This window comes from Pipistrellus kuhlii, unplaced genomic scaffold (assembly GCF_014108245.1).
Source record: "Pipistrellus kuhlii isolate mPipKuh1 unplaced genomic scaffold, mPipKuh1.p scaffold_m20_p_6, whole genome shotgun sequence".
In the NCBI taxonomy this organism is placed as follows: domain Eukaryota; kingdom Metazoa; phylum Chordata; class Mammalia; order Chiroptera; family Vespertilionidae; genus Pipistrellus; species Pipistrellus kuhlii.
In genome coordinates, this window is record NW_023425562.1 from 58872017 (window position 1) to 58890242 (window position 18226).

Sequence of the window (18226 nt, forward strand, 5' to 3'; positions counted from 1 at the left end):
GCTTGGCTAACCACCCTGTTCCAAGGTCTAGGGAAAGGCGATGTCCGAGTACACCAGACCAGGTCGCTTAGTGACCGTTAAACATTTGGAGTGTGTTGTTTGGCCAGTGCCACAGCTAAAAGTTGCTTCTGTCCTGAAACTGTGATTTCTGTGGCAACTGGGAAGTCTTGTGGCCCTGGCGACTCTCAACCCAAATCACTCTTTGGCTTTTGGAATGAGTGCTGGGCCAGTACTTACATAACTGAGGAGTAGTTAAAGTGGGAGGCAGCAACTGTATTTACATTTGAAGGATTATTCATGCAGTTCTCAGGGAATATTGGAGCAGTTTTACACTTCTCAGATAATTTACAAATGTCTTAAATGTCAATATGCAAAAAAAAAAAATCAGTGACATTTGAAGAAGCTCTCCTTATTTATATCTTTACTGGGGGCCTGGGGCACAAAATTCATGCACTGGGGCGGGGTGGGAGCAAGGAGGAGAGAAGGAAGAAGGTCCCTCAGCCTGGCCTGCACCCTCTTGCAGTTTGGGAGCCCTCGGGGGATGTCCAACTGACAGCTTAGGCCCGTTCCCCCTGCTCCATAGAGCAGGCCTAGGCCAGCAGTCAGACATCCTTAGCACTGCCTTGGAGGCATGGAGAGGCTCCTGCCACCGTTGCCGCTCTTGCTAGCTGTGAGCCTGGCTTCTGGCTGAGCGGTGTGATCATGAGGGGGCAGCTCCTGCATTAAGCACCTGCCCCCTGGTCATCAGTGCACCTCATAGCAACCAGTCATTCTGCTGTTCAGTCAATTTGCATATTATATAGGATATATTATATATTATATATTTATATCCTTTTATTATATAGGATATAAATAGAGAGAGCCCATAACTCCTGCAAAATTGTCAAACCCATCATTTATGGAACAAGCCTTGACAAAACAGCTGGATTTTGCTAGAATGAACATTTTGTGTTAGCTTGATCTACTTTGCTATTTTGAAGAGTTGTGATATTTTTACAAGGTCTATGATGCTGATTACACGATAGCAAAATGCTCTCTCTGAGATTTTGTAAACTGGTCTGAGAATAAATTAGGGGGTAATCGCCTTCCAAATGCAGACTTCAAGGGTATGGCTTTTGTTTCCTTTGGTGTTAAGGTCAAGGTGGGCTTTCTCAAGACTGGGCAAAAAAGTGGAAACTATTAATTTCCAAGGTGGCTCTGTTTTGGGTGGGTGGGAGGGGATGTGGGAAGGACAGGCTATGCGAGGGGACAGTCACCTGTACTACTTCCTTAAGAACACTCTCAGCCTGTCTGCCTAAGCTGCAACCCCCTTCTGAAAGGTTCCTGTATAGGAGTCAGTGTTATGTTGTCCTCCAAAAGAATATGTTGAAGTCCTAATTTCTGATACTTGGGAATGTAACCTTATTTGGATATGGAATCTTTGCTGACATACCAGTAATCACGTTAAGATGAAGCCATAGAGCAGCCCCTCCTCCAATATAACTGGTGCTGTTGTAGGAAGAGAGAAATTTGGATATGGATGCACACAGAGTGTAGGCAGTCATGTGAAGATGGAGGCAGTGGTTGGAGTGGTGCTGCTACAAGCCAGGGAATGCCTGGGGCTACCGGAAGCTGGATTTGGCAAAGAAGGATCCTGCCCTCGAGGCTTCAGAGGAAGCATGGCCTTGTCAAGACCTTGATTTAAATCTTCTAGCTTCCAGAACTTGGGGGAGAATACATTTCTGCTCTTTTAAGCCAGATGGCAGTTACTTGGTTACAGCAGGCTTAGGGACATAATATAGTCAGAGACTCTCAACACTGGCTGGTATTTAGAAATACCTGGGGAGCTAATAGACAATACCAATGCCTGGTCCCCCCCGCCCTCCCCCCCCCTCACCCTTTCCCTAGACCCGTGGTCAGCAAACTGAGCCACATGCGGCTCTTTGCCCCTTGAGTTTTTAGCAAAGGCCATCTTAGGAGTACCCTAATTAAGTTAATAACAATGTACCTACCTATATAGTTTAAGTTTAAAAAATTTTGGCTCTCAAAAGAAATTTCAATCATACTGTTGATATTTGGCTCTGTTGACTAATGAGTTTGCCGACCACTGGCCTAGACCAACAGAATTTCCATGGTATTAGCTTTGGACTGGGTATCTTTTTAAATGTCTCCTCCTTTTGGGTAGGTAATTCTAATGTGCAGCTAAGGCTGAGGACCACCATCAGGTAATCATTCTTTGTACCCGAGGCCCCTACTAATGAGGCCAATGACTGGCACCTCTGCCCACAGGTAGGTATGCTCTGGCCTTTGAAGTGGAAGAACTCGGCCCAACAGGAGCATCCTATGCAGAAAAGGCTGTGTTCTGACCCAATCAGAGCTTCTCTGTTGGTGAATTAGAATGTAAGGTACAGAAACAGTATCAGCAGATAGTCGAGAGGCACCCAATTGGAGAGTAGGCAGTGAGCACACACTCGAGGCAGGAGAAACCACTGGCACGGACATGGGGGAGTAGGAGAGAAGCTACAGAGAAAAGTAGAAGTGGAGGTGTTGGGTCTGAGCTTGGAAGACGTCCCGAGTTGGTAGAAGGTCCTCAGAGCTGCTCGGGGGATAAGCGGCTCAGCCGCAGCGTCTGCATTGGGATGAAAGAGGCTCCATTCTCTGAAATCTTGTCACTCTGTGGACCAGAAGCAATAGCATCCTCTGGGAGCTCGTTAGAAGCACAGGATATTGGGCCTTATCCTAGACCTCCTTTTCCCAAGATCTCTGGGTGATTCATTTGCTCCATAAGTTTGTTAAGCACTGCTACCTAAGGCCTAGCGGAGTGGCTCCTGTTAGTTTTTCCTGAGCTTCCTTCCTCCCTTCCTAGTTCTTCTTATAAAAACCAAATCAGCCAAAACCATTTTTGCTCAGTGGATAGAGCATCGGCCTGTGGATTGAAGGGTCCCGGGTTCGATTCCGGTCAAGGGCATGTACCTTGGTTGCGGGCACATCCCCAGTAGGGGGTGTGCAGGAGGCAGCTGGTCGATGATTCTCTCTCATTGATATTTCTAACTCTCTATCCCTCTCTCTTCCTCTCTGTAAAAAATCAATAAATATATATTAAAACACACACACACACACACACACACACGCACACACACACGCACACACACACACACATACACACACAAAACGAATCACCTGAGGGAACCTGAAAACTCTGTTTTTTATAACCTGAAAGGTCTCCTTTTCCCCATGAAAGGAAGAAATGCTTTCCTGTGTAAGAGCTGATAAAGTTGAAGCGATTTTGAAGATGTGTCTGGGTGTTAGGGATTGCTGCCGACTGCCTGTGCCTTTTGTCTGGCACTGGTTCCATAGAGGCAAAGCTTTCCAGTATCTCTAGTTCAGTGGTTCTCAAAGTGTGGTCCCTGGACCAGTTTCAGCATCACTCAGGAATATGTTAGGAATACGAATTCCCAGGGTTCACCCAAGACCTACTGAATCAGACACCCTGGGGGTGGGATCCAGCCATCTGCACTTTGAGGAGCCATCAGGGGATGCTGGTGCAGCATGGCACTTGAGAACCATTTTTCTGGTTCATTGGTTTTATTCCACCGACTTATCTTCACAACGACTGGACAAATGACCTGGAAATGTCACATCTAAGCCTATGACAGAAATACTGGTCGGAGCCTGGGCAGTGTGACTCAGTGATTGAGCATCGAGCTATGAATCAGGTGGTTTTAAAAGCTATTTAAGAAACAGAGGCCCTAACCGGTTGCTCAGTGGATAGTGCATTGGCCTGCAGACTAAAGGGTCCTGTATTTGATTCTGGTCAAGGCACATGCCTGGGTTGTGGGTTTGGTCCCCAGTAGGGGGCATGCAGGAGGTAGCCTATCAATGATTCTCATTGATGTTTCTATCTCTCTCTCCTTTCCCTTCTGAAATCAATAGAAATATACATTAAAAAAATGCTGGTGATAATCCTAAACTGAAAAGGATCCAAATGCCCACAACAGCAAAATGAGTAAGCAAATGGATGTATATTCTCACCCTAGAATATAGTGACGAGAATGAATGATTTACAGTTACAGATGTAAAATGTTGAATGGAAGAAGCCAGGAACAAAAGAGCACACATATTATATGATTCCATTTATATAAAGTACCAGGCAAAAGTCATCTTCCTTGTGAGGAGTCAGGCTTTGCACATGGGCCTCCACCTCCCTGGGACACTGTCCCCACCCCAGCCTGACTCCTCGCTCTTTCTGGTCCAAGTTCTGCTCACCCTGCCATTCTTGACTTAGACGCACCTTTCCAGGTGCCGTGCTCTCTCACCTCATCCAGAAGTCACCTTGGAGGGAGAAGTGCCTGGAAGGGAGCACAGGGGGGACGGGTGAGGTTCCGTTTCTTGCTCTGAGTGCTCAGGACACCTGTGTGTTCATTTTGCAAAAATACATCTCGCTGTACACTTATATGTGTGCACTTTTCCGTATCTACGGTATGTTATTATACATCCATAAACATTTTTAGAAATATTGGTGGTGGTTGTAAATGTTTGAGTCCTGATGTAATTTTCCTACTGCATATTTTTTTTTATAGCCTATAATTTGGGGTTTTGGTCCAATTTCTTGTTTCCAATGCATGGGGTCAGAAACCACATGGTTGTGTGAATTAATTTCCAAAACCTCACTTGGAACGGAGTGTTGACCCTGGAAAAAATATGTTCTAAAATATATCTGCATAATGTTTCTGAGTAAAGTTTTGCAATAAAATTTATTTTTCAATCCACGAACAATTTCACCAGATTGTTTTTCTGAAATGGTGGTCTTACCATGCATTTTGCTTGTGGGCCCTCTTAGATCACCTTTGGAGTTCTGTGGAAGAGAAAATGTGTGATTGTTTGTTCTCCATAAGCCCACTCAGTAAACACATGGGCAAAACATTTTGAGGAAGCAATTGTATTGCGTTAGATGAACATCTAAGGGATGTTATATTAGTAAACTCAAAATGAAGACATTTACAAATCATTACAGCCTCTTTCCAAAAAAACACACAAATACTCATTGCATATGCATGACCTAACCTGCATTTTAAATAAGTAATCAGAAAAGAAGGTGAAACAGGAAAACATACTGACATAATCAGCATTTATTCAAGCCCAAAATGTCATGGTGCAGCCCCTCTGTGTTATAATTTACAAGGTATTTTAAGAAAGAACAATGACCCCTTTTGTTCTTGAGAGTTGCAAGGCTTGGTTTCATTTCTATTAACCGGATTGAGGTTTAATGGAAAATCCTGCCACCACTCTCTCCAAATTAGACTCGTGTGGTTTGAGATTGAAGGAACATTCAAGGCCCTTTTGTGTGAGCTGCTTCTTGGACAGGTAAAGGGAAGCCCACAGAGTCTGTGTTGCCTCCCCATGCCTGTGCGCCTGGTTAATAGAAGAGCTTGGCTGGACTCAGTCTGTGCCCTGGCTGCCTGGGCTTTTCCCGTGGACAAGCTGAAAACTCAGAATGAAGTGGGCCCCGGAGGGGAGGGAATGAAGGGATGAGAGCCCCAGGTGCCTAAAGCAGAGCAGGCTACTGTCTGAACCCAGATGGGCTCAAAGTGGAAGATTGGGGCATTACAATCCCGCCTCCTGACGTGTGTGTGTGTGTGTGTGTGTGTGTGTGTGTGTGTGTGTTCAGGTGCATATTCAGACTGGACCTCTTCTATCTACTGTGAATTTTCTTCCTCTTTCCAATGTTCTCTATGTATGCAATTCAGAGCATGAGATTTTGACAGCTATGTGCCTGCCAGACACTTAGCTAGATGTTGGGGATTTGCCAGTAAACAACACTTGCTGTCATTGCCCTCATGGTGTTGAAGAACAGATGTTAAATAAATCATAACGAGAGGGAAATGCAGGGTGATGAGAGATGAAAAGCAAGGTTTTGAAGCTGGTCCAGGGTGACAGAGAAAAGCTCTTCAGGTTTTCTCTAAGCTAGGAAGGGCAGGATGAGCTGGTGTAAGGCAGAGAAGACCAGGGCAGCCGGGCTGGGGACAATGCCCCCGTCAGATGGAGCATCACCAGCAAAGCTTGTACTCAAGAAACAGTGTCACCTCCAAGGAGACCTCCTCACTCAAGAACATGTTTTTATTGATTTTTTAGAGAGAAGAGGGAAAGAGAGAATAACATTGATGTGAGAGAGAAACATCTATTGGTTTCCCTCCGAACCAACCCTGACAGGGAATTGAGCCCACAACCTAGTATGTGCCCTGACTGGGTGAGCCCAAAACATTTTGGTGTACAGGATGACACTCAGACCAGCTGAGCCCCCAGCCAGGGGGACACTTAGCCATATTTCAATTGCTCATTAGCTGTATGTGGCTACTGTTGCAACAGCACAGTTCTAGAACCACAGAATGTTGGAATTAGAAGAGACTTAGAAACAGCTTCTACCACCACCTTATTGTACAGCTGGGCAAATGGGAGCTGAAAGAGAAGTAAGTTTCCAAAGCACATGAGTAGTTGTAATGACTGTGGAATAGTTCCTTCTCCTCTAAACATTAAATCTATGTAGTGTATGTGGTAGGCAGAATAATCCAGCTTTCCTCCCCATATCCTAATTCCTGGCTATGGATGTGTTACCTTACATGACAAAAAGAACTTTGCTGGTGTGATTAAGTTAAAGATCTTAAGATGGAGAGGTTACCGTGGATAATTCAGGTGGGTCCAGTGTAATCACAAAGGTCCCTATATGAAGAAGGGAGGAGGTCAAAGTTAGAAAAAGATAGGATGATGGAAGCAAAGGTTGGAGTGATGCATTTTGGAGAGCCAGCAGAAACACAACCCTACCTACACCTTGATATTAGACACCTCAAAAGAACCATAAAAGAATAAATGTGGGCTGTTGTAAGCCACTTAGTTTGTGGTCATTTGTTATGAAGAATACAGTGGCTCTGCTCAGTGAATTGAGGACATTTGTTCCCTTGATTGTTTTAGATGGAAGTCAGTGTCCCCTGCAATAGGACCACTCAACTTCACTGGGATATTCAGAAGCAAGCACAGGGGGCCAGTTTCTGCACAGGACTCCCCATTCTCCTGGGGCACAGCTCTCACATCCCAGCAAAGCTTCCACCAGTAAAAGGTGACAAGATGGATCTTTCCACTCTAAGTTTGCCTTTGGCGAAATGGCCCCTTCTCTGATTGAGTTCGACACCCCTAGTTTACAGCCTTCTGGTGGGTTCCAAGTCTGGGCTGGGGAAAAGGTCTCTATTTCTTGCCTTTGTCTAGGAGTTACTATGGAGGACAAAAAGCAAATGCTCTCTGGCATTTCTGAATAGTGTATTAAACAAACACACACACACTCACACACACACTCACACACACACACTCACACCCAAACACACTCACACACACACACACACACTCACACCCAAACACACTCATACACACGCGCACACACACACACACACACACACACACTCACACACATACTCACACACAAACACCCTCACACACACTCACACACTCACACACACTCACACACACACTCACACACACACACACACACACACTCTCACACACACACTCACACACACCACACTCTCACACACACACACACACACTCACACACACACACACACAGTCTCACACACACACACACACACACACACACACACGACAAAAAACCGACATAATTCCCATCTTTCTTTCCTTTTAGTAAATGCCAAAGCACAGCTGAGAACTTTAAAGGTGACATTTTCATCATCCAATTTACCCATTTAGAAAATGCAGTTTAATAAAGCCAGCTGGATTATTTTTAAGAGCATGAGGCGAAGAGTCAAAGGACTTAGAATCAACCAAGAATTAGCTCAAAATGACTCCTGGTCTGTGTTTCTTCATCATAAAAAAGAAAAGATAAATTGGGAGTTCTCTGTGGCTACCAGATTTTACCATTTTAATTGTATTGAGGAGGTTTATTGCTGGCTGGAGGAACAGTCATCATTGAAACTGCATGCCTTGATTTTAGAGACCCCTCTTAAGACTTGGGGTGCTCCCAAAGCCTAATTTCTACTTTAGACTTCAGTATTGTTTCAAATCTCACAGAATCATATAATACTGAAGGGGCCACTGAGACTGCCCATCCCAACCCCCCATGTCACAGTTAAGAAAACCGAAGCTCAGAGAGGTTAAGTGACTTGCCCAGGTCTTGGAACTAGAAATGAGGTCTCCTGATTCCCAAGCCAGAGCCCCTCCTACTCCGTCATTGACTCCCTAATATTGTCCTATGTATATTCCTCTTCAGAATAGCCAGGGGGCGCACCCCTCCAGTCCATGCCAATGCAGTGGTGCGGAAGGAGGGAGAACAGTGCTGGGTGAATTGTTGAGATGAAAGGTCTGTGAGGCTTGGCTGTCTGCATAGAAATAAATTGGGGTGGAGGCTTGGCCACCTTTGCTGCACTGGCCATTGATGGTCACAAAAGGGGACTGCCTCCAAAGGGGACCGCTCTTACTAATTTTAAAGCTTAAATCCACAGAGTGAGGGCAACCAGTTGGGGAGAGGTTGAGTTCTGCTCTAAAGGGTTTTTTCTTTTGGCTCTTATGTCCACACTAGGGGCCCAGCGTGGGAAATCGGGTGACACCCTAACCTGGCGCTTCACAGGACACAGCGTCAAGTCCCGCCAGCATCATGGGATGCAGCATTAAGGCACCTCCTGGTGACCAGTCTCTGGTCGTTATGGCATTACAACCACTGAGATTTTATTACATAGATAACACTCAGGTTTAAGACAAATGAATCAGTTCCAAAATATCCAATCTCCTCTAAGAAACTGGAAAATAGAGAAAAACTCAAGGAGTCTTTCTATGCTTGCTCTAGCTCTGAAGCACCCAGGTTACCTGATGACTCTAGGACGTCCATCCAGGCCTATTGCTGGCAGTCACATGTAGCAGGAGGCATTGACTTACAACCACCACCCACAGGTACCAGAAAATTATATTTCACCTTTCCTGCCTTACACACAAAATCAATTTTAGGTGAAAAGTAAATGTGAAAAGTAAAACAATACAGTTTTTAGGGGAAAAAAGAATATTTTTTTAATATGTGAAAAGTAAAACAATACAGTTTTTAGGGGAAAAAATAATATTTTTTTTATATCCTGGGGATTAGAAAAGCTTTCTTAAACAGGTTACATATTGAAAAATTGGACTACCTCAAAATCCAGAATATTTGTTCACAAAAAGGCTATTCAAAGAATATAAAAGCAAGCCACAAAGTGGGAAAAGGTACATGCAATATTTATATCCTTTAAAGGACTCATATACAGAATACATAAAGGACTTCTGCAAATTGATAAGAAAAAGTTGGACACCCAAACAGAAAAGTAGACAAAGAATCAAATGGGCACTTCATCTCATGGTGACCAATGCAGGTCTTGTGTTGGGGTTTCATCCACGTAACAGTTTTGGGCAGGCATCAGTGGGAATACACCATCCATTTCTACTGAGTGTGAGTCCAGATCAGTGGATCAGTTAGAAACAAAGTTTGGCAGCAGAAAAAGAAAGTATAAAGAAATGCTCACTCAAATGTTTAGTTATTTCTAAAAAGAGCTGAGCGGTTTTAAAGGTGGTGAGTGGTGTTTTATTCAGAGGACAGACGGAGGGAGAAACAGAGATGCCAAGTGTGCTCTGGATGGATTAAGGTTATTGGTTACAAAGGAAGGCAACTTTGCTATTTAACGATCAATTTTTTCCCCCAATATGTCAGAAATTACCTTGTTTTTTGACCATTTAAAGTCATGATGAAGATATTTATATGTCAACTTAATAATGTTTGAGTGGGGGAGATAGAGTTTTAAATAATTGTTTAATAGGTTTATAATTAAAAAATTGAAGACCAGCCTTGGCCTGTGTCCTCAGTGGTTAGAGCGCCATTCCTCGCACCAAAAGGTCATGGGTTTGATTCCCAGCCACAGTCTGGGCATGTGGGGAAGGTATGTGTCTCCTCACATTGATGTTTCTCTCTCTCTCTCTCCCCCGCACCTTTCCACTATCTCTAAAAAGATAAATGAAAAAATATCCTCTAGTGAGGATTAACAACAACAAACAACAACAAATTGAAGACCAGGGACCTAAAACTGGTCTAGAGTCCAGTCTGGCACATGCAGGGTAAGTGCAACCCAGATGTTTCTGACTGATGAACAAGTTCATCTTCCTCCCTCGCCACACATTTTGTTGTAACTTCCAGAGTTTATCAAATTGTATGATGACTCAGTTGCTTTCATTTTCTTACTTATCACTCTCTAGAGGGCAATTGTCTTTATAAATTTACCTTTTGAATAAAAATTAATCAGATGAAAAGGTCAAATATTAGGCAGTATATGGTAAAAAACAAACAAACTGAAACAATGAAAGCAAAAAATCTAGCATTTAAAATGGTACTTTGAAGTATTCTTTTTTTTAAATATATTTTATTGATTTTTGTACAGAGAGGGAGGGAGAGAGATAGAGAGTTAGAAACATCGATGAGAGAGTCATTGATCAGCTGCCTCTTGCACACCCCCTACTGGGGGTGTGCCTGCAACCAAGGTACATGCCCTTGACCGGAATCGAACCCGGGACCCTTCAGTCCCCAAGCCGACGCTCTATCCATTGAGCCAAACCGGTCTCGGCTAAAATGGTACTTTGAGAAAGTGGTTTGGGAATGAGAGAGTCACTTAAATTTTACTCTTTATTAATACAATCTTAATTCTCCCCTTAAACATTAAATTTCCCATTATCCTGCCTAGCCAATGATTGGAACACTTGGATCAATTAAATAGTTATTAAGTAATTATTATTTTATATATTAGTTTTCAAAATACATCAAAGTACACTTTTCTTTTGACAAATCAGAAGATACCCCAAGATTCTGTGCGCTTCAGGACCTTTGTTATGAATGCAAATTATTGTTGTCTTGTAGAGATAAGCTGAAATATTCATCCAGATAGAGTGGCAGAAAAATTCATTTTTCTTGTCAAAATGGAAACGGAAAGCATTAGCAGAAGCAACCAAAGGCATACAAACCATTACATGAAGTATTTACATCAAAATCAGAGAGTGTTTTATAAGGTTTTGAGTTTTAATGAATAAAATGGGCTTTTTGCCCTTGCCAGTATGCTCAATGGTTAGAACATTGGCCCACACACTAAAGGGCCATGGGTTCAATTCTCATTAAACCACATAACTGGGTTGCAGGTTTGATTCCCAGCCCTGGTTGGGGTGCATTTGGGAGGCAACTAATCAATGTGTGTCTCTCACATTGATCTCTCTCTCTCTCTCTCTCTCTCTCTCTCTCTCTCTCTCTCTGTCTCTCTCTCCCTCTCTCCCTCTCTTCCTCTCCCGCCCTCCCTTCCACTCTAAAAAAAAAAAAAAAATCACCTTCCCCCTCTGCTGGCACCGGCTTCCCTCTGGCACCGGGGCCTGGGCTGCTCTTACAGCCCTGGTTTCATTTGGAAGGTCATCCAGAAGGATGTCTGGAAGGATGTCCAGTCTAATTAGCATGTTACGCTTGTTATTATAGACTCTTTACATAAAGAAACAATAGGAGTGTGAGGATCTAACAAGACAGAGGAGCCTAGGTTTGGGGGCACATGGGTCGTGAGGAATTAAGTAGATGTAGACTTAGGGCAGTAAGTTGGCAAAGTAACAAGCACTTGTGCACCTGGGTTTCTCAGCTCTGATTCTCTCTGGCAACGAGGCCACATCTTCATGAATTAGTTTGCTTGTTAACCCTTCTGTAGCAGGAGGGCAGCTTTCTCCTGGAGATTTATTTTCTGCAGTTAGAGAGACAGGAGCGTGAGAGAGAAACTCCACTCCTGCTGCTTCTCAAGTGATTTTTATTCAAAATAATCAATATGCCATCGTGGGATATTTTCAGGCCACTGCCCTGAACCCCCAAAATGTCAATGGTATGGCCAGGGGGAAATAATATGCAAATGAAGTGAACAGTGCACCCAGCCTGTGGAAGGGTTGGGGAGGAACTGAGATCGGTGTACTTCAGGAACAAACAGGAAGAATATGCTAGCAGTGGTCGGCAAACTGCGGCTCAGGAGCCACATGCGGTTCGCGAGTCACGGTTTGCCGCTCTGTTGACTAATGAGTTTGCATTGCACTAGGGGCTTAATCACAAGGAATAACAACAGCCTGCAATTATTGGAATAGAGAGTCTTCAGCGGTCGGCAAACTCATTAGTCAACAGAGCTGCAAATCGAGGCTCGTGAGCTGCTTGTGGCTCATGAGCCGCAGCTTGCCGACCACTGCGCTAAGTACTCAAGGGTTATCTATCTTGAGTCCGCGTGCTCAAGGGGAAGCTGCCCTTACTTTCCAGGTGAATGCATTCTTAGAGAATATAGCTATAGGCCTGGACCCCCTTGGTAGAGACTGGTCTACTCCAGCCCTGTGCTTGAAAGGAAACTTGGAAGTCAGGAAAGCCGACCTGACACTGACCTCGTGCTCTGAGGCAGGGTTCTTGCCTGACCTGGAAAGGTGGACCCACCCAGAACAGGAAGTAGGAGAGGGAGTCAAAACAGCAGGTCTAGATCATTAAACAAGAGTCAGGTGGCCATTGCATCCAGATGGCCTTTAGGGTTTAAAGGTGCAGCTGGGGCTGTCAGCGGCTGCCCACAGCCCATCAGCATGCGCCCTTGCTTCGCTCCAGGGGTTTCCTCCCCAAGCCCCTGGCTCTCCATTTGCAAGCATGCTTGGCGCAGGGCAGGGCCGGTCTTAGTCCCGGTGGTCGGTCCTCAGTGGGATGATGGACAGCTCCGGCGTGGGTTGTGCGGTGTCCCAGAGGCCCCAGCAGGACTGAGCGCCAGTTGCGCACAGTGGACACCTTCATACTCCCTGTGCTGGCTCCCTCTCCTCGGTCTCACTTCCTCACGTCCTGGGACCGCTTCCCACAGAAACTATTTGCACTTGAATCTCCATCTCAGGGTCAGCTAAGAGGTTAAGCTTCTACATGGGGGTCCAGGGAACTGTGGCTTCAGAGCCTCCTTAGTTTCACACGTCTGCTCAGATGGACTCTCTCGGTAAGAACTGCCTTCCCAGCGCTGTGCCCGCTGTTTGCTTGGGCTTCAGCTCCTGAGTGCACAGCTGAGGAGGTACTCCGCCTTTGCTCTTTATTTATTTATTTTAAACGCAAGCCAAATTCCTGACCCATGGACTCTAGGTCATTGCTGTTGTTGTTGAAGGTGAAATGGTGCTATAGAAACTAGGAATGTGTGACCTGTGACGGAGGAGGAACCAGAGAGGGAGGAAGCAGCCACCCGGCTCTTAGTGGCCTCAGGATGTGCCTTGGGAGTTTGGTTTCCTAGTACTTTTTCCTCCTTTGGTGAGTCGTGGGTTTTTTTCGGAGCTGGGTGGGAAGGGATAGAATGGAGAGTGTGGACATCTGACTGAATACTCTCTAGGTCATTTAATCTAGTATTTGTCTTTTGTCTCATGTTTACCAAAAGTCAGCTTGGAGAAGGGAGAGGGAATGTTCTGGCAAATCAAAGGCTCCAGTGTGGAGGCTCCAGGTATCTGACATCTCCCGCTGCCCCTCCTGACCCACTTATTACCCTGCTTCATGGTGCTCCAACACCTCTGTGCCAGAGTCCCCTCCTGCCCTGCGGACTGGCTGCCTGCACTGCCTGCCTGCCTCACGCTACACACAGAGGGGCAGTGAGAGCCTGGAGTCCACCGGGAGACTGTCTCCAATTCCAGCTGAACTTTTTATTTATTTTATTTTTAAAAATATTTATTATTGAAAGTATTACATATGTTCCCCCCTTCTACCCCCCCCCCCCCCCCATTTCCTCCATCGGCCCCCTCCAGTCCCTCAGCTGAACTATTTTAAGCGATGTGACCAAAAGCAGGTCCTCAGTCTTCCCGTCTGCAAAAGGGGTTAAAAAAATAGCATATACTACATGCAATTCTTGTTTTCATTCTTTTGAAGAATAACATACATAAGCATGGAACACCGTAAGTGCATAGTCAGCACGTTTTCGCCACCTGAGCACACCCAGGTAACCAGCGTCTAGTTCAACAACCAGAACGTTCCAGAGACCCTCCCTCCTTCCTCCTCGCAGTACAGGGCTGCATTGAGATTAAATGAGCTAATGTTTATAAAGTCCTTAGAACAGTGCCTGGCTGTTCCTGATCGGAGTTTGTCAGGAAATAAATTAATTAGAAGGGAGCTGTGGCTTCCTGAAGCTGCCGCTTACTCCAGGTTACTGAGAGCAGGGCTATCGTGCAAGTAGATCCCTCTCTCTTCATTCAGTGCTGTGGACATGATGAGTTAAGAGTCTTCAGAAAAAAGAAAAAAAAAGGCTTTAGAATAATCAATTATTTCCTTATCACAGAGGACCAGATGGCACAGTACACAGCCAACAGCTCCTGTGGAATGCCAACAATTTTGCTTCAATGAGAAAAGAGATATGCAATTAGGTTGCTGTCACCCTAACAAAGGGCCAGATGCACGGCAGCCGGAGCCTCCCAGGGGGAGCCTGCGCAGCCCGGGCCAGGTTAGGGGCCAGAGTCAGGGGTCCACAGTCAAGGTGGGGAGGGCGTCCTGATTGTGCCTTCTTTTGTCCCCTGCACATCCCCTGAGACACCCAGGGAGCACTGGCCTGGGGAAGTGTCTGCAGAAATGGCCAAAGTGAGTTGGAGCAGGGCTGGGAGAGTTAGCACGTGCACAGCCAAGTTCACACACAATGTTTTAAAGCTTACAAACAGAAGAAATGGTCCCACCACTTCTGGTGACTGTATTGTACTTCTAGTTCACCTCAGAATACATCTGTGTTCCTTCTCTTGTCCTTTTGATGCAAAGACACACACAAAAAGACAAAAATAGCAAACAATCTATTTCCTGGAACACATTAAATTCAGAGGAAATAATAGGTATTCTGTCCTACCATGGCTTGGAGACACCTATAGAGATCTAAAGACAGGGCTTAGGATCAGGCCTGCAACCAAGGTACATGCCTTTGACTGGAATTGAACCTGGGACCCTTTGGTCCAAAGGCCAACGTTCTATCCCCAGAGCCAAATCAGCTAGGGCAATGGTTGGCAAACTGTGGCTCGCCAGCCACATGCGCATCTTTGGCCCCGTGAGTGTGGCTCTTCCACAAAATACCACATACTGTACAGTGTGATTGAAACTTTGTGGCCCATGCGCAGAAGTCTGTTTTCAGCTCTCAAAATAAATTTTGATCATTGTACTGCTAATATTTGGCTCTGTTGACTAATGAGTTTGCTGACCACTGGGCTAGGGCGTGGAGGTGTGGTATTATTTAGATTTCTTTGATTTTGTTGTTGTTACTAGACTGTAATTCCTGGAATGGGACATTACTCAGAGATTTGACTACAAGAGTCCCACAGTTAAAGGGATTCATACAACGACCTCTGTGAGTATCCACCAGTCTAGGATGACCAGGTACACTTCTGTAGACAAAGATAGGTTAGATTTACTAAGCTTAGTACAGCAAAAAAAGGACTCACACTAAGGCATGCAGGAATCATGGGGCACCCAGGCAGGAGGGAGCTGGGAGGAGCTTGTGCTGGGGGTTTATAAGAAGGAGTTAAGAAAGCAGGGCCAAATGGCAGGTGGGCTGTTTTTCACTTTCTGAGGAGGTTGTGGACTTTGCTGCTTCTCAGAGTGTGGATAATTCTTGTTCTTGCTCATGTTCACTCCAGGCTGAGTTCATCCATCAAAATAACATTGTTTCATGGAATATTAATGCAACATCATCAGCTTTTCTTTTTTAATTTGTTATGATAACCTGTGCCAGGCTAAGGCTAGGTGTTTCTTGCCAGCGCTTCTCAAACTGGGATATGCACACGGATCACCTGGGAATCTTCTTAAAATACACCAAGCAGCTGACTCAGCAGGTCTGGATGGGGCCTGGGAGTCTGCATTTCTAACAAACAAGTTCTCTGTCAATGCTGGTGCTGCAGGTCCACAGACCACACGTTGAATAGCAATGCTTTATATGCACCACCTTGATTCAGCCTCACAATAAACCTACAAGACAGAGCCTCTCACTCCTGACTGCCCCTGGTGGTGGGGAAGTGTAAAGCCTTCTGATCATCAGATGCAGCCCATACCAATCATGCCAGTACCCCTGGGAGTGAGACCCAGGTGGCTCTAGCACAGGCTAATGTTGAGAACTGCTGTATGCACTAGGTAAGGCTACCCTCACTTTACAGCTGAAGAAATGAAAACTTGGGGAGAGTAATTACTTTATACAGTCAGTGATGGAGATAGGATTGGAACCCAGGGCCGCCTGTCTCTTAACCACTGCTCTCTCTGGCCTCCCACGGAGATACACCAGCTTGCAATTTATTCTTGTGTTAACAGACATTAAACCTTCAGAAAACAGCCAGAGTCCACAGATGCCTCAGCACTTAGATTTTCAGGATGATTTATGACCCGCTAGCACTAGGAGGGTAGAGAGCTCTCCCTGGGGCTGAAGGTGACTACTGCTCCTTCTGACCTAGCATATGCCATGAAATGGACTATGCACCATTGGTATCCTGGCTCTCCAATAAATGCCAATCAATCAGAGTATTTTCTCTTCCATTGAGGTTATAAGTGTAAAAGAAAGCCAGGTGAATTAAGTCAGTGTAATTAGCCCTAAAATGCTTGTGATTGAGGAAGTGAGGGTGGAGGGGAGAAGAGAGAATGACTCTCTGAGGCTTTATCAAACTGGAATTGTAAAGCCCTAGGCTGAACAGCAGCCAAACATCTGCCCTCTTTTCTGATGGGAAGCAAAGGATTCCCGAGGGGTGGATTATGCTGGCAATGGCTGGGCGTATTCTCCCATCCGGGAATTCATTACTGAGGGCTTAGCTTCAAAAGCAGATAACAAGCTAATCAAGTGGGGAAGGGAAGCCCTGAAGATCATGCTGCCTAATGAGCAATGCTGGAGAGAGCAGGGGAGAAGTAGCAGAGTTGGAGCCATGGGTGTCTTGGCCACTGTGGTGCTGGCAGACCACTGGCTTTGAATCAGAGTCAATAAAGAAATCCCAGGCTAAGAGCATGATTGAAAGTCAGTAATGGCACAAATCTCTCATGCCAGCCACCTCTCTCAACCTTCTTTGTGTCTCATCATCCCAGAGACGAAGGCCCTGCCCACCAAGAATGCCACCTGGGCCCAAGGCCAAGCCAGCTGGCGGAGCAGGACAGGGGCTTGTATGAGAGGCCTCCCCTGGCCCACAAGCTCTCTCAGAGAGAAGACGAAGATTCATTTTTACACTCGAGAATCACACTTACACTCTATGTGTGAAAATAGGTATTTGGGGTATTATTAGATGAAATTTTGTTCTGTTTGGCCGCATAAGCTCTGCAAGTTGGGAAGAAACAGTGAATATAATCATGCCAGGTTTTCGTTCTCCCCGTGTGAAACCCTGCTGCTTTCTGATGTCCAAGTGCTGGCTCAGACATTTTCCTTTACTCACTATGTCTCCAGGGCTTCGATTCTGTTCAAAAAGGAAGGAGGCCTAAAAGACTTGTTCCAAATGTCACCTTTGTGGCTCTTCGGTTGTGACTCTCCTGTGAGTAACAGAGTTTGGAAGCAATTTAAATATCATAAATATCATAAATAATGATATGTCACCAAGGTGATCATCCACCTGTCTTCTTGATTCTCAGGTGTCCCACCGAGATGGACCCTTTCTTTTGGCAGTTCCTCTCTCTTCCACGCTTCTCTATCTTTTCATCCTTCCAAAGATTCAAACTCCTCTCTCCCTTCCTGTATAAAGAAGCATTAAGCCAGAACCAGTTTGGCTCAGTGGATAGGGCGGCGGCCTACGGACTGGGGGGTCCCGGGTTTGATTCCAGTCGGGGGCGTATACCTTTGTTGCGGGCACATCCCCAGTAGGAGGTGTGCAGGAGGCAGCTGATCAATGTTTCTCACTCATTGATGTTTCTTACTCTCTATTCCTCTCTCTTCCTCTCTATGAAAAATCAATAAAAGAAAAGAAAAGAAGAAGAAGAAAAAGAACAATTAAGTTCCCATTCCAACATGGTTCTTTTCTGCAGCTTCTGGTGGCCTCTGATGTGAATCAGAGGTACCTGGTCTCTGTGAGGCACAGGAACTCACAGTCCCGAGGTGGGAAGGAGAGGTTGCGAGGTGTGTGTCACCTCCACTTTAGGCAGAAAGCTTCCCCTTTTTCCTGAGAGCCTAAAACTCTTCTATGGCCTTCATTGCTAGAGGCAGCATCTTGTTGGAAACCCTTAGCAGCTGTACATAGTAGAGTT